We start from the raw sequence: 17829 nt of genomic DNA on the forward strand, positions 1-17829 counted from the left end.
TGTTTTCTGTTTTTTTTAAAAAAAAACCACCTTAATCACTTTTCTAATAATCTCTAATATGGACACTCACATTTTTCACCAACACTACATGCTGATTTGATATTTTCATTAAATCCCTTTCCAGAAATTATGTTGTTTGGTTTAATTAGGCACATGAGAAGAAGGAAAGAACATCTTTTACCCTATGTGGAAAGAAAATATCTAAAGAGGAGAGTCACCTCTGCAGGTGGAGGCACCTGTCCTGTTTTGGCTGTCATTCTCTAAGGTGGGAGGACGGTGATGAAGTGGACAGTAGAGTGGACTTGTTTCATCTCAGACAAAAATTAAGCAGTCTAGATTACTTGGCTGTTTGAATTATGTATGTCCTTCCCCACTTTTTTTAAAACAAAAACAGCTTTATGTTAGCTACATTCTACGATACCTATCTTAGTAATAGGTTGCATATTTTTTACCAAGGTCAACAGTTTCACACTTGAGTACTTGAAGGACTCTCAAGTGTATGAGTTTAAAAACATTGACTTAAGTCATAGTTTTTCAAGCATCTCTTGAATTTAATCTCTTGCTACCTCTGTTTGTCTCAATTCTTCAGACCCCCTCATGTAATAGAGTACAAGTATCTATCCAGCACCTTCCACAGTGAGGACTGATACACAGAAATGAGGCAGCTTCTCTACTGTCACTGCATGCTCATCAATAGTTGTTTCATAACTAATGGTCCAATTGTCATCCTGGTTGATTTCCCCCAAAGTTTATCTGCCCCTATTAATGACAAATTTGCCATCAAAAGCACAGAGGCCAAAAAAAAGGTAGTTCGAATTTTAAAAGTACCCTTTTAACTTTAAAACAGGATTCCTGGTACCTGAACAAATTTACAAACAGACTCACAAAAATTTCTGAAACATTCAAATTTACTTATAAACAAATCTGACAGAGAATGAATTAGGATAATCTATGCTCTTTAACTGCAAATCCTGGTGTCCTCTTTTATCAAATATATATATATATATATATATATATATATATATATATGAGAAATATTTTGCATAAGTAGACCTTGCCTTAAAAGTAGCCCATACCTCATGAGTAGCCCTTAAAAGTCTTTGTAGAATACCGAAAATATGTGTATAATTAGGAATATGAATTCTGCACTCTGTAAATGCCATAAGAAGAATCTTAAAGTATTTTTATACAAGCGTGCCAGCTAGGCATGTAGAGAAAAGGGAAAAGGGAGGAAAGAATTATATATGTGGAGGTTTGGGTTTATTACTACTTATCTACTATCTTTTAATGTTATGTATCAAAAGTCAACAGAGAGCCAGTGTGATGCAGTGAGTTGAGTGCTGGACTACATCTCTGGGAAACTAGGTTCTGAATTCCTACTCAGCCATACAGATCTCCTAGGTGGCCTTGGACAAGTCAAGCTCTCTCAGCCACAGAGGTAAGCGGTGGCAAACCACCTATGAATATCTCTTGCTAAGAAAACCTTAAGTTAGGATCATAATAACTCAAAATTTATTTGAAGGCACATAAAAATAACAGGTCAGATGTCAGTGGTTTGGATCTAGACGTAATCATGATTAGAGTGAGCCAAAATAAATCATAGCATCCCTTCCTTCCTTCCTTCCTTCCTTCCTTCCTTCCTTCCTTCCTTCCTTCTTCATTAACAATAACTCAGAAAATACTCCTTGCCCCAAAACGCAGTCACATGACTGTATTAAAATAAATGTATTGAAGCGTATTTAGTCAACAGTCTTAATAGGGCTTTAACATTTTCAGTCTGAATGAAGTTCTTGTCTATTCCACATATACTAGTCCAATAGCACCATCTGTGGAACAACTACTCAAACTTGAAAGTAATGCTTTTGCAACAATCTAGATTTTTAAAAAATCAAAATGTAATAAAGTTAAGTCAGTATTTGAACTGAAGCTAATTTATTGTAATACTATTTAAATGGACTCTGTTGCCTCATGTCCTAATAATTGTACCTTAACTGGATTGAGGTCTAGGCTGAAAGGCAGATGAGTCTCCAGAAACCTTATACTAATTGATGACTTCTGTTTTAGTATCTTATGTTTGATGTTTTGTTTTTCAGTTCATTCTGCTTGACGTTGGTTATGCTTATGTTTTCTATATTTGGCTGAAAGTCTGCATAACCATTATTTATCAGGAGAAATCTGTGTACACTGTCACAAACTATCTATCTAGGTTATTATTATTGTTGATATGGTTGTCTTGGTAATATTTTCATTATTGTCTTTAGAAGTCACTCTATAGTCTTTTAAGAATTATGTTTTGTAGTACAGTATAAAGAATTATAATTTTGTTGTATAAAGGCTTAAAATATTTGTTAGTACAGTTGGCCCTCCGTTTTCACAGGGGATCCGTTCTGGACCCCCCTGCGAAAAGGGGACTTGTGCATATTCAAGCTTCATAGGCTTGAATGGGGCGCTCCCTGTGCGCATGGCCTGGGCACGCACGCCATTGCATATAGCGCAAGTCACCCCCTCCATGGATATTTGAGGTTGTGGATCTCAGATCTGTGAGTTACGGGGGGGGGGGGGGGGGACTGTACTTTTTTTAAAGTAGCAGTATTAAAAGGCCAGTCAAATGGTGAATTTTTGCTATTCAGAACAAAATTAAGAAAGCTAGAATGTGTTCTTTTTTATAAGAATTTCTATCAAAGTGTTGTTCTGTGCCTTCAAGTCATTTCTGACTTATGGTGGTTTGACCCTTGGACTACAACTTGGGAGACAAGGGTTTGAGTCACGGCTCAGACATATAGACCCACAGGGTGACCTTGGGCAAATCACAGTCCCTTGGCAATGGCAAAAACCCCTCTGAAGAAACTTGCCAAGAAAACCCCATGATAGGTTCACCTTACAGTCAGCATATGTCAGAAACTACTTGAAGACACACAACAACAATAACAAGATGAACCTATAATGAGGTTTTCTTGACAGAATTTATTCAAGGGAGGGTTCCTTTTCCTTCCTCTGAGGCAAACAGTGTGTGACTTGTCAAAGGTCACCCAATGGGTTTCTTTGGCCAAATGGGGATTCAAAACCTGGTCTCCAGAATCATTGTCCAACACCCAAACCACTGCATGATGCTTACAACCCGTAAATAAGTTAGCTGGACAAAGGATTTTTCACTCCTCCAGATAGTTTCTTCTGATTTTCTTCTAAATCTATTAACTTGGCTACAGATCTGCAATTTAAATCTTGTAGTGTTCAAATTGGAGGATTCTTTTATCTTTTGTGCAAATTAGGATAATGTGTGTTGAGATAAAAATGTGGACAATGACTACAATCCAGCCTGCAGTCTGTTTTACTCCATAACATAGCTGGAATTCAACTGTTTTACTCCATAACATAGCTGGAATTCAACTTTTGAATGACTATTTTATGTTCCCCCAGTTCAGAAATGCCAAAGAATGCCATTGACATAATGAGATACTTTTAGATATGAACTTCAGAAAATCAGTAACATTTTCAAAAATCCTTTAGAAAATATAATATCTAAAACTTTATTCCAATAAATATTAAGAAGCTCCCCACCTTCAATTTTCTTCTTTGGCTTTTGCTTTCTACCTTTGTAGCAAAGTAGACTGACATGTTGTGTATGACCCTCTTTGAAATCCCTTTTTGTCATTGCCGTCGGGGGGGGGGGGGGGGGAACAGAAGTGTATGAGTGTGCGCTTAAATCTCCTGTCAGCTTATAACGACCCCATGAATTTCTTAGGGTTATCTGAGGGAAGGAACGCTCTGGGGTGGTTTTGCTGGTTTCTTCCTCTGCCTATATCATCTGGCATTCATTGGTGGGCTTCCAGGGTCCCAGGGCTGACCCTGCTTAGCTTCCAAGATCAGATAGGATCTGATGCCTTACCTGTGAATGGGATGTCATCCCACCTTTTTCTCCCCAGATTGTGATAATGAAGTTTGTCTGCCATGTCACTTCCCTTCCCATTTCAGATCTTAGAAGTATCTATCTATATTTTACCTTATCCTCCCACCATTCCACAGGGATGAATTGATGAGAGGGGATTGCAATGAAGTGGACAATTAAACCTAATGGTAAAACATTTACCCAGAAAGTGTGGCAAAGTATTATTTGTGTCCCACATTAATGCGTTACTTTAATGACATTCTCACACCAACATGCAGATGATAGTCCATATTAATGCATTATATTTCTTCAGTATTATAGGACTTGTATCCAAGTGATTACCACAATTATCCATCCAAGTTACTTTGAACTTAAATTACTATGTACTACCTAACTGAAAATGAGTGCCCACTTTTGACTTCAACCCTTCTCTTTCTGTTCTGTTTTTGATCTAGCTTGCACAGCCCTGTAGCATTTCGTCTTTGTTTCTGGCTGATTATATTACTAAGTTAAATTGACTCATTGCCTGATTTCTGTTCAAAGTATAGGTCTATTTTCTTTTACTTGTATCTTGTTGTATTCCCAATAAACTGGGGGGTGAGTCTGTATTTGATTTCTGCTCTACTTCTTCAGGCTCTTACCTTCCTGCAATTCAGTTTAATTGAAGAAAGTGAATTTCCTTGTTTTGTGGAGAGGGTTTTTACTGTTGTCTTTAAGGCTGACCTGGGAAATGACTCCCAGGTCATATTTCATTTTAGAAATAGCAAAGAGCCTTCCATTCAGTCTGCCATGCTCTTTCACCCCCAGGGCAAAAAGCTACTTCTGTGTGCTTCACTAATTTAACACAGTACAAGGAAAGCAAACAAAAATTATAACTGCAGTCACAAATAATATTCTGTGCAAGCGGTTGCTAGTTGTTTCTTACTACCTTTTGGGTACTTTTTTATAACATTCTAAATTGATGCATTTGGTAAACAGAGCCATTTACAATTAAAGAAGACCATGGCACTTCAGCAATGTATTTATTAAAATACATTTCCTCTTAAACATGTAGTGATGCTATATATAGGTTGAAAGACAACTGTGCTGATTTCCTTGTTGTAGAAACAGAGAAATAAAGAGATTTTTATATAGACAGGCATAATAAAAAGACTGGGGCAGGTTACAGACCGCCGCTTTGCGGCGGTGTGCCGCCGCCGCCGCCTGTTCCATGCGGGAGCCGCAGCAGCCACACCGCGCGGCTCCCACACGGACTGAAAAAGAAGCTCCAAAATGGAGCTTCTTTAAGCTGCACCTCTATGACGTCACGAAGCTCCAGGGGTGCACTCGCGACATCATAGACGCCGCAACACGTGTGGACGCAGAGCGTCCAATACGTAAATATGGTGGCGGCCGTGTGGAACGGCCGCCGCCATATTGTACGTACAGAATACGTACTAGGGTTAGGGGGGTGCGGAAGCACCGCCCCGTCCTAACCCTAGTACGTATTCATTACGTACTAAATGGCGGTGTGTAACCCGCCTGGGTCTTCATGTTAGTCCCTAATAGCATTTGAAGTGAAGGAAAGTTAGCATTTTGTTCTGTAAAATAATAGTTTATAATGTATAGTCATCTATGTAATCAATGCTTTATTAGGTAAGCAATGTTTTAAACAGAGACCAAAATTTATGCTGAAGTTTCTGAATCCCTCAGTACACCATAAGAGCTTTTTCCCAGCAACTAGAGAACATTTATATGATGATATAAAATTCAATATTATTGTGCCTTTTCTGTAATATGAGGGAATAGTCTTTTAGAAAGCCACCGAATAATTTTTGAACATTCTGTTCTACTGAAGCTAATTATAAACAATCTTTTAATAACATAAATAAAATATAGAGTTACTGCAAACATAAAGTAAACTATATTGATTTAATATATGCAGCCTTTTTTTAAAAAAAGAGGTTCAGCCATGATCAACCCACACAGTGAAGAAACTTAATTTGTTTCTGGGTACTTACTTTTTCATGAACATTAATCTTCTTTATTATGAAGATAGTCTGTTGATTTTCTCACATTTTGAGCTGATAATTTTCCATACTGCACAGGATACATTACTAAGAATCTCAGTATTTTTTTAAAAAAAATGTTGAGGCAAAATTTCATGTGCACGTTGGTGCATAAAAATATACTTGAAATTGTTCATACAGCCACTCTGATCCACGTAAAAGCAACCCAACATGGAAAAGTATTTCTGGACTACCTCCACCAACCATCGTCCCTTTCCAACCATCACTCAATTTCCCTTCTATCCTTTCTCTTACAGATGTGGATACTTTTTCCAGATTTTCACTTGTGTAACTACACTTTGCCACATGGATACTCCCCCTCACCCCACCACCATTAAAATCCCCTTTGTAAAATCACCAGCGACTTCATTACCATAATGGAGATAGCCATCTTTTTTTCCACCAGTAATTTCAGGAGAAATTAAAAAGCCATGCTGGTGAATCAATGGTCCAGCTTTATTGAAAGAAACACATTTTTATCCCACATTCTGACAGAGCAGAATCTGAAGATAATGTGAGCTTTGAGTTCAGCATTTATACAGTCCAATATAGAAAGTGTCAGATCACCTTACATGGCACATGTCTCAGGGTAACTTACCATTCAACTAACATTCCTGACTGAGAGCCAACATGGTGCAAAGGCTTGAGTGTTCGACTGAAACCCTGGGAGATCGGGATTGACTGCCCGGTCTGCCATGGAAAAAGTACAAAACAATATTACTGCAAGGAACACAACAACAAAATATTCCTAACTACATATTTACATTGTCTTTCCAAGTTAGGCATCAAAACTGACCTTCCACAGATGTCTTCCAGACTCTTTGCTATCAGAAGGCCTTTAACCCTTATGTGTCAGGAAGCTAGACAGATGGTAGGTGTGACTCTAGGTGTGTCCGTTTATTTTTCTGGAGGAAAACCCCTTGAAATAAAGGCACACAATTCTAAAATAAATGCAAACATTTTCCTAATTTAACCAAAATGAAGCCATATCAGTACCTCCTTCTGCTTCACATTGTGTCATGATGAGCCAGTATTGTTTATAAGAGTGCTTTCTTTTAAAGGAATTTACTGTGGTTGGGAGCAGTAAAACTGCCATTTTAAGCAGCAATAAGGCTTTATAATACTTAAAAATGTTTCCTTTTTAATATTTAAGATAAATTAAAATTGATTTTGCATTTAATTCACTTTCATTGCCAAAAGCTACAGAATTTGATGAGCCAAAACTTCTACCTATCTCTAGTATGTTGCTTCACAGGATTAGTCATACTAAGTGCCCACAAAGGATACAGCTCATGATGCTCAAAAGATGGTCTGTTTATTGATAGAAAAGCCCAAAACCTTTTGGGCTGTTTTTTCCTCAGACCTTCCTCAGTAGTCTATATAAAATCATAATTACATTTGTACATTGCCTATCACCTGTATATGCCTATTTAGAATCATACTTCTTCAAGAATTTTTACATCAGGAATTCCTAAATCATTCACTGGGCAACTGAAAACATGTGAGCCTAAAGTACAACCTAGTTCAAGTACTCACCTGCATATTTTATGTGAACATATTTCCTAATGTTTTTGAGCAGCTGTCTGAAAGGTTAAGATGGATTGGAAATGCAAAAAATAATGGAATGCAAGGTTGAAATATTCTATGAGTCAAGATGTTAGAGAAAACTATTATAAAATCATGTACAGGTGGCATCTACCTCCAAATAGATTAAGTAGGATGTACAGTGCCGGAAGCAATAGATGTTGGAAATATGAAAAAGAGAGGGGCACCTTCTTTCATTATGGTGGACTTGTGGAAGACGGTCCTCCAGGACCATCTCTCTCGATATAATCCGCCCCGCGCTCTCAGATCGGCCGGGAAGCAACTCTTGAGAGTTCCAGACTCAAAATATGCCAAAACAACGCAGAGGGCCTTCTCTATCTCGGCCCCAAAGCTCTGGAACTCGCTTCCCGGTGAGCTCCGCTCGGCCACCTCTCTTGACCAGTTCAAGAAGGAGTTAAAAACTTACCTGTTTCAACAGGCTTTTCCCCAGCCTTCCCCGATGTAGCCCAACCCTCTCTTACTGTATGTGTTGAAGTATCTCGAGCTAGGTAGATTTTGTAATTTGTAATTTGTAATTGCTATTGCAATTTTTAATGTAATGTATTTGTTGTTTTTATTGTGTTTTATATTGTATTGCTATGCTGTATTGGCACGTGTATGTAACCCTCCTTGATCACAGGAAAGGCGGGCTAGAAATAAATATATTATTATTATTATTATTATTATTATTAAAAATATTGGAAACAAATCCAACCAAGCATTAATGGAATGTTAGAAATTAAGCTAAACTACAGACCAGAAATCCTGTTATTGTGTTAGATAATGCTAACTGAAAAAAATATATTGTAAAATCATATTCTATATGTTGACAGCAGCAAGATTAATATATACCTGATATTGGAAATCAAATAAAGAAGTACAAATTGATAAATGGTTAATAAACGATATGAGACGATGGAATTAGATTTACTTTCTAAAAAAAATCCTTAAGGAGGACTCAAAGGAGGTTACAGTAATAGTGTGGAAAACGTTTATGTTTATGTAAGGGAAAAATGGGGAAACATAGCAACTATAGCAATCTTGGATAAATAAAGAGGAAAATATATATGTGTTCAAAACTTTTCTTTCTTCTTCCCTATCTACCTATAAAATATTGATAACTCCCCCCTCCCTTTCCTTTTAATCTACCTTCACTGTCTGCCCAGCAGAACTGTGGAAAGTGCAGACTTCACATCCTCTACCCAACCCCACAGTCAGAATGGTCCTGTACTTGCTCTGGTAGATCAGTGTGCATTCCCATAAATCTGGGGAGAGAGCTGACTTATGGCTGCTACCAGTATAAATGGCTTTACACCCTTGATTTTTAAAGGGGGAAAGACACAAAAATTAGTTAGAATCTGGAGCAGGATCAAGTTTATCTTATTAGTAGCAAGTCATTTCAAAAGGAATCAACTCCCATATAGCTCCTTTGTTCACTTGCACAGCATGGTTAGAACATGACCTCTTCTCGAGCTATGGTTTCCCTTTGCTATTGCTTCTCTTTTCTGTCAAAGCATCTCTGCATCTTTTAATATCTCCTTTATAGCTTTTATACACTTGCCTTTTTGCACATTCACCATGATTGCCCTTTACCCAGGTCTTTCTCCAAAATAAGAATAGACTATAGAATCCATTGAAGCCCAGCAACCTCATGGCACATGTAATGTTAGAAAAAAAATCATGCGCATATTTGGTCAAAAATAATTTTTAAAAAATATGAAAAGGGGGGGAGGTGACTGATGTGAGCTCCGTTCGTGCCCTGCCTTTGACCTGACCTGACTTGACCCTTTTACTCCTGCTAGAGGAGCTTTGCCATTGCCTTCCACTGAGGCTGAGAGAGTGACCTGTCAGTTCCAACTAAAGTAGACCCACGGAATGAATTGGGAATAACAGGGAAATGCAGTGCAGGCATTCCTGTAGCATCCTCATACAACACAAATAATAATAATAATAATAATCCAGGAGCAACAGGAAAGTAGAACAAGCAAGCACCCAAAAAATAAATTGTCAAAAGAGGCTGATTTCCCTACATCCCCCAGCTTGGACCCACAGCCCTACTTCCCTGGGCAATCCTCCTTCCTTCTGACCCTCACTTCCCTTTGAGCTTTCTCCACCCCCCCCCCCCCACCTCCCTCTGACAATAATCCAGGAGCAAGAGGGAATGAAAGTAGAACAAGCACCCTGATTTCCCTACATGCCCCAGTGTAGCCCTGCAACCCAATTCCCCCTGGAAATCCTCCTCTTCCTCCTCCTTCCTTCAGACCCTCTCCTTCCTCGGGGATGCCCATTGACCCTTTCCCCCAGCTCCTTCATCCTCCTCCTCCTGCTGCTCCGTTTTAGGATCCCCTCCATGGCTCCCTTCCTCCCATGGCCCCTTTCTCCTCTTCCTCCTCCTCCTCCTTCATCACTTTCTCCACCCCCCACCTCTCTCTGTCAGCCCTCTGCAGCCCAAAAGTCACCCCTGATTTCCCCCTTTCCTCCTGTCACCCTTTGCATCCAGATTCCCCTTTTTCGGCTCTTTCCTCCTCCTCCTCCCTTCTGATGATGGGACTGAATGCTCCGACCTCTGCCCGCCCCCTGACCCTAATCCCTCCCTAATTTGCCCCGATCATGATCGAGGGCAAGTTCAAATTTCATGCAACCCGAGTCTTTTGAAAAAAGATGGATTTTAGCCCGAATCTGGATACCTCGGTGTAAGGGGCATTTCCTTGTGCAAGCCCCGACATGGATTGTGATGGAATGGGATCCAATATGAACTTCACGTGCAAGAATCGCTTTCAAACCCAGTTTTTACTGTAGTCTGAATGGCCCCCCACATAGCTCCTTTGTTCACTTGCTTTTATACACTTGCCTTTTTGCACATTCACCATGATTGCCCTTTACCCAGGTCTTTCTCCAAAATAAGAATAGACTATAGAATCCATTGAAGCCCAGCAACCTCATGGCACAAGTAATGTTAGAAACCAGATATTGGCATGAATAAGAGTATTGTCATAGTGCAGGGATAGAGTCAGGATGTTTCAGGTTAAGCAGTGTCAGACTGTGCAAAATGTGAATCTAGACCAGGAACAAAAGAGCAAAAAAGGACAGTTTGAGACCACAAAAGAACATGCCCATTCCCCCCCCCCCCCCAATTGCAATTTCTTTCAGAAGCTTTAGGAAACAAAATAACTCTCAAAGTAGGCACCTTTACTGGGCAATATGCATATTAAAATCATATAATAGTTTTTCAGTGACAATAGTTCACATATACAATAGTGACTTGTCAAATGTTGTGTAATGTAGTGTACAGGGATAAGCTACCTAGCCATAAAATTGTTAACAAAGCTGCCTGGCCTTTAACAAATATATAGAATGGGGATCAGTTATGTGACCATGAACTTATGAATCACATTGTATGTGGTAATTTTTAAACACCATAAGTGTTATTAAAGGGGTGTAAGGGGTGCGGCCAGCACCAGGTGATACCCTAAGGGAGGATGTCACCACGGCTCCCCAAACATATGTGATGTTCACCTGCATTCCTTCAAAATTCAAGGCTTGCCTTGTCTAAACACCCCGCCTGGAAGCCGGCCAGAAACCTGTTTATTTTAACTGTCTGTTTCTCCACTTTGTCAAGTTAGCAAAATTCAATGTCCTTGTAAAAGATAGTACAGTCATCCCTCCCTCTGTTTTCCAGGGGGATTTGTTCCAGACCCCCTGCCATCTCAAAAATGGAAAATGGCACATATTCAAGCCCTGGTGCATGCCCCATTTTAACCCCCTCTGTTCACCTCATGCAGATAATCAAGGGGCACAGCTCCCGAGTCCATGAGAATGGAGGGAGGACTGTAAGGAGGCCTTCTTGCTCTTGCAAATATATATTTAAAACACACTAACAAGGGCTATAGCTTACTTTATTGAAGTTATAATTTGTATTTTGCTTTATTTTTGTTTGTAAGAAATGCAGGAAACATTTACTTTGTTTTTGTATGTGAAATACTCAAGAAAATTGCTCTAGACATTGTGCAATTCTCCTTTTACTCTGTTCATAAAATGCCCTGATTCCAAATTTAGGAGCAGCTGGGACCTGCAATCAGCTGTGTCTTTCAGATGAAAAAGAAAAGTCCCCTATATGGCTTTTTTATATTAAAAAAAATCCATATGAATAATTTTTCTGCAGGCTATCAAGACAATGCAGTGTCTGTGCTATTTTCTAAAACCACAGCATGATATTTCCTGGCACTGGCTGTACTTCATATGAATTATTGACAGATTAATAGCTGGTCTTCAAAATATACAGGAAAGACAATTCAGATTCTGTGTAAATGAACAGAGTGCAAAAGGGTTATGACTGAATGACTGCACATCAAGATATTGTTATTAAGAAGGGGATTCATTCATTCAGTAATATTATCTTATTCATATGACTAGCTTCTATATTCTTCTGAATTTTCTATCTAAAGGAAACAAGCATAGAAGAAGACAGATTAAAACTTTCCATAAGAGCAATGCACTAAGGCCCAGCATCTTTTATGCCATGTAATTTTTAAAATTTATTTATTTATTCATTTATTATCCTGCCTTTCTCCCAGTACAGGACCTATGACAGCATACAAAAACCTTAAAAACACAATACAGTTCTTAAACACTCTTAATACAAAAGTTAAAATACAATTTAACATCAATACTTTTTAAAAAGTTAATAACACAGTTTAAAACAGTATTTAAAAGATATTTAAAACATAATGAAATCAAAACGCTACACCTTTCTCTATTAAAAATTCTATCGGCCATCAACAAATGCTTCCCTAAATAAATAATAGTAACTCCTCCTAGGAAAGACATGGCCATAAACTGTATCCAAAGGCTAATTACAATGCAGCTTAATCTTTCCTATGATTTTTTTTAAATCTGCAAAGTTTGGAGAAGTTACTTTTTTGGACAGCATCTGACTGGGAAATTCTGGGTGTTGAAATCTGAAAAAGTAATTTTCTTGGTTCTGTACTAGCAGCTTGTGGTCTAACTGCAGTGTCTTCATTCTGCAATGTCAGTATGAAGTACCTCCCACTGGTCAGAGCTATTGGTGAAGCTCTGTGTACCAGTAAGGTAGGTCCAAAACACACTGTAGAAATAATCCAGTTTGAGACCACTTTAACTGCCCTTGCTCAGCGCTGTTGAGGAACTGTAATTTTGTGAGATATTTAGTCTTCTCCATCAGAGAGTTCTGGTGCCACAATAAACTACCATTCCAGGATTCCCTAGCACTGACCAAGTCAGTTATAGCAGTCTCAAACTAGATTATTTATGCAGTGTGTTTTGTACAGTGGTCAGGATCCAAGGAACAAACAATGAGTTCTACATGCCCAGGAATACTTGCTTTTTTGTTGTTAAAGAACAGTTCATTGTGTTACCTAGCACAACGCCTCTGCCCAGACCAACATAATTGGCTCACTCGCTAAGATTTTAAAATAGAAAGCTCTCTTGATACTGTACATGCTGTGCATAAGTGTTGTATAATTACAGTGATAATTCAGGATAACTTTTTAAAAAACACAGTTTAATATTGTAAATAAATAGCACCATTGGACAGTTCCTGATACACATTTCACCTGAGACACATTTTACATTCTCATTAATTTTTATTTTGCATTATTGTCCAACAGAGATTATCTCTGATGTTAACTGGTGTCTAATAATGTCAGCATTAATCACCTTGGCTTTAACTTTTGAGAATGTGGGTATTTGTAGCTCCAAAAGATGAGGAAAGTTTTCAGTGTGAGAGTACATGAGTGAGAGACAGAGAATATCATTATCTGAAAACATTGTATAATATGAGAAGTTGATCACATTTCCATGAGAGATAGAATTAGACAAACAAATTTCCATGCTGTAAAAGGATATAAAGAAAAATCCAGGATTGTATGGATATCCCTCCTATTCACTCTGGCTAGTGTCCAAAGCATTACAAAGAAGCATTCTGTTTGGCTTTTACTACTTTGTGGTTTGTTGCTGTTGTTGTCTGCCTTCAAATCATTTCTGACTTATGGTAACCCTAAGGCTATCATGGGGGTTTCTTGGCAAGATTTCTTCAAAGGAGGTTTGCCATTGCTTTTCCTCAGGCTGAGAGAGTGTGACTTTCCCCAATTGAAATCCATTGCGTTTCCATGGGCAAGGACTCTAACCGTGGTCTCCAAAGTCATAGTCAAATGTTCAAAACAGTATACTATGCTGCCTTAGTGTCTAAAATGGATTTGACAACCTTTTTATTGGCAGCAGCTTGTTTTGATTGGGTCAGTGCCTCCTGTATCATTTTCTGTTGGTCATCTATCTATCTATCTGTCATTCCCTGTCTTTTCTCCAGAAGTGGAACTCAAGGCAACATATGAAAAACTCATTTAGGTAAAAACAAAAAAAAAGTAAATGTTAAAATATAATTAAACATTTAAAGCTGTATTTATGTGCTTAGCATGAGTTGTATTTGTGTTTGTGCTCACATTTGTGTTTAGGTTCAGACAGCTGGCCAGTGATGGAGATTCTCCCTCTACCCACTTTTTGCCCTTTAGATCTCTGTTAGAATTAGTGTAACCATTGCGCATTGTGGTCCTACTGTGACTCATAAAATTATTGTGTGATACAACGGACCCTTCCATCTTCAGGGGTTTTGTTCCATCCCCTCCCCACAGATGGGAAAACCATGGTTGGTCATTCCCCATATTATTCAATGGGCACAACGTTCACAAATCTGCATCAGTGTGTCCATATGCATGCACTGCCAGTGAATAATATAGTGCGTGGCAAGCTGCAGATGCTCCAATGTGTACATTGCTATCCCTTCCCTGAAGCAGCAGGCCAACTGTTTTCTCTTTTTTACCATTCTTAATACATATCTGTATCTGTATTCAGGCTTAACAAATTGTTCATTACTTCAGTACTAAGTCTTACAAGCAAAGTTAGGAATGTTTGATAGCTTTGTGAAACTCTGTTGGACATACAATCCAGAATTCTTTTGGCAATATGTACTTTTAGTTTGTCTAAAAATAAACTCTCTCCAATGGAGATTTATAGTGCTGGTGTGCCCTCCCTCATTGTTTGTTCCTTGGATTCTGACTACTGTACTAAACACACTGCAGAATTAATCTAGTTTGAGACTGCTTTAACTGCCTTGGTCAGTGCTAGGGTATCCTGGAACAGTAGCTGAGCATCTGAAGAAGAAGGCAGTTTAGCAATTTAGTGGCCAAGAAAGGGCATAGGACCCCTGTTCATCATCCAGCTGCAGTTCTGGCTGAGGAAAAAGTGTAGCCATCATTTTTCCAGATCTCCAGCATACTAAATGGCTGGAGGTATGTGCATGCACAAGTACTAAGATGGTCACTTGCATGGAAGAAAAGCCCTGCATATGTACACTTGTAGATTATATTTACACTCTAGCTGAGCATCAAGAGAGATTGCAGTTATATTGTTCCACAGGTGGCAGGCTGTGTATTATCAACCAGTATATGAATTATAAATGAATAGAAAGCATAGCTTTATAAAAACTGAGGTGGAAGCTGCAATAAAATAAATGGCAAAAACAAGACTCCAGGAACAGATGATATTCCACAAGAACTGTTGCAATCCACATTGATGGAGTTAACTCTAGTGCTCACCAACATATCTCAACAGATATGGAAAACAAAATGATGGCCAACAAATTGGAAGTGATCAATATACATCTCCATCCACAGAAAAGGAAACACAAGAGACTGCAGCAGCTATAGAGCGATAGCACTAATTTCCCATGTGAACAAAATCATGCTCAAAATTCTGCAACGTAGGCTCCAGCCATACATGGAGAGAGAAATCCCAGAGGTCCAAGCAGGGTTCAGGAAGGGAAGAGGCACCAGGGATCACATTGCAATGGTTAATGGAGCATAGCAGGGAGTTCCAAAAGAAAATCAGCATGTGCTTTATGGACTATAGCAAAACCTTTGACTGCATTGATCATGAAAGTCTATGGAACACCCCTAAAGACGTAGGAGTGTCAACACATCTGATAGTCCTGATGAGGAATCTGTACTCAGGATAAGAGGCTACTGTCAGAACAGAATACCCAGAAACAGAATGGCTCCCAATTAGCAAAGGAGTCAGGCAAGGCTGCATCCTATCACCCTATTCAACTTATATGCAAAACATATTGTAAGGAAAGCAGGCTTGGACATGGAAGAGGGAGGCATGAAAATAGGAGGAAGAAATATCATCAATCTGAGATATGCTGATGACACCAGACTAGCAGAGAACTTCACAGATCTGGAACAACTACTAAGGAAGATCAAAGAAGAAAATGCAAAGGAAGTCTTACTGTTGAACATAAAGAAAACAAAAATAATGACCACAGAGAACTTACATACATTCAAACTAGACAATGAGGAAATCGAAATAGTAAAAGAGTTCTGATATCTGGGGTCAAACATTGATCAGAATGGGTACTGCAGCAAGGAAATCAGAAGAAGATTAACAATGGCGGGATACAGACGGGCAGGGGAAGACGTCTTGGAGGTGTATTCTGCTGAATACGGAGTCTCCAGACCGCCCGCCCCGGGGGCGTGGCTCAGGTGTTGGGGCTTCCACATGGGGGGCAGTGAAGACGCCTCACCTGGGGCCGTTTTTGACCCGCAGTTTCCAAACCGCCGCCTCGGAGGACGCTGCAAAGAGAGAGGCAGCTTCTGCACGGGCGGCCAAAAACGGGGCTTTTTTTTTTCTTTTGCCGGCTGGCGGATGCGCAGCTGCGCAGCTGTGGCGCTCAGCAGCGGCGGCAGAAAGCTTATGTGCACAATTAAAGCCCCCAAGCCCCTTTAAAACTTTTTCCCTCGCCCTGCCCAAGAACAATAGTGGTCTCCTGCCAGCTGGTGATCAGCTGGTGTTGGCATCCTTGTCCGCTTGCACGTTGCCAATGTCACCAGCATCATGGATGCCTCCTCTCCTTTGGTCCCCGTGCTCTTGCTGAATCTGCAATGCACAGCCACAGCTGTCGCCGCTGCCACCGCTGTCCCCCTGCCATCCCCCATCACCTCCCTTGTACATATGTAAATATTTAAAGTTTTAGGGGTTTTTTATTGTTAGGTGAAAATGGCACAGGAATGTGTGTAGGGGTTCACTTTAAATTCCAAACTTTCCCCGATTCTAGCAGCGCATGCGTACATGTTACGAGTCTTAAAATGCGCTGCAGCTGTGCTGCAGCTTCCACACCTGCATGGCAGCTGACGCTGCAATTAAAGCCTGACTGCAAACTGCGCATGTTCCAGGACCCCGACTCATTATGTGACGCAGCAGACACGGAGCTTTTAAATGGGCAACTTAAATTAGCAGCTTAACAATTCTGGCATACCGGTGCAGCAGCTTACAGACGGAGCTGCGCAGCTGCACATCATACAGAAAAGAAGCGGGGGAAAGCAGCACCTTTTTAATGCCGCTTCTTCCCGCTTGGGGCGTGCGGGCGGCGTGTTCATGGCGGCATTCAGGTAAGGGTCGTCTGAAGGCTCTACCTTCATGACGTCATGAACACACCCCTTTTTGCCCGTCTGTATCCCGCCAATGAGGAGGGTGGCTATGAAAGAACTAGAAAAGATCCTAAAATGCGAAGACATACAACTCAGCACAAAGTCAGAATCATACAAGCCATTGTATTCTCTATTACCATGTATGGATGTGGGAGCTGGACAGTCAAGAAAGAAGATAAAAGGAAAATCAACTCATTTGAGATGTGGTGCTGGACAGCTGAAAGTATTCCGTGGACAGCCAAAAAGACAAACAAATGGATCCTAGCTGCAAATATCCCTAAAAGCCAAGATGGCAAGATTTAGACTGTCATACGCTGGACATATCACGAGAAGGCATAAATTGTTGGAAAAGACAATAATGTTAGGAAAAGTGGAGGGAAGTAGAAAGACAAGAAGGCCACATGCTAGATGAATGGACTTTATTAAAGAGACCACGAATATGAATTTGCAGGAGCTGGGCAGAGCTGTAGAGGACAGGGGGGCCTGAAGATCCATAGGGTCGCCATGGGTCAAGATTGACGCAAAAGCAGTTAACAGTAACATAAATTGGCACATTATTATTATTATTCTTTAAAAAAACCATGAAATAATTGTTTGTCATTGTGTTCTTACGAATACATAGTTACCATTACAAAACAAGTTACTAATGCAATACATTTTAACATATTTGTTTTGTTTTGTTTTGTTTTTTAAAAAAACAGAAAAATAGTCAAAATGGTAAGCAAATCTGTGAAACAACATTTTGGAACTAAAGAATGAGCATTATTCTTTGCAGCAAAAATATAACAATATT

At 39.6% G+C, this 17829-nt stretch overlaps 1 protein-coding gene across 10 annotated transcripts in view; it reads left to right on the forward strand.

Moving 5' to 3' along the window:
• Window positions 1-17829, forward strand: part of DLGAP1 (DLG associated protein 1) — a 427607-nt gene that overhangs the window by 141111 nt on the left and 268667 nt on the right. The window contains exon 4 of one of the 10 annotated variants that reach the window (XM_089517113.1): window positions 1305-1438. The exons of the other annotated variants lie outside the window; for them this stretch is intronic. The gene's annotated coding sequence lies outside the window, so the exon portion shown is untranslated. The remainder of the gene's footprint in view (window positions 1-1304; window positions 1439-17829) is intronic. 10 annotated transcript variants of the gene reach the window in all.

This window comes from Sceloporus occidentalis, unplaced genomic scaffold, assembly GCF_023333645.1.
Source record: "Sceloporus occidentalis isolate IW3139 unplaced genomic scaffold, rSceOcc1.0.p SCAF_3, whole genome shotgun sequence".
NCBI classification, from domain to species: Eukaryota; Metazoa; Chordata; class Lepidosauria; order Squamata; family Phrynosomatidae; genus Sceloporus; species Sceloporus occidentalis.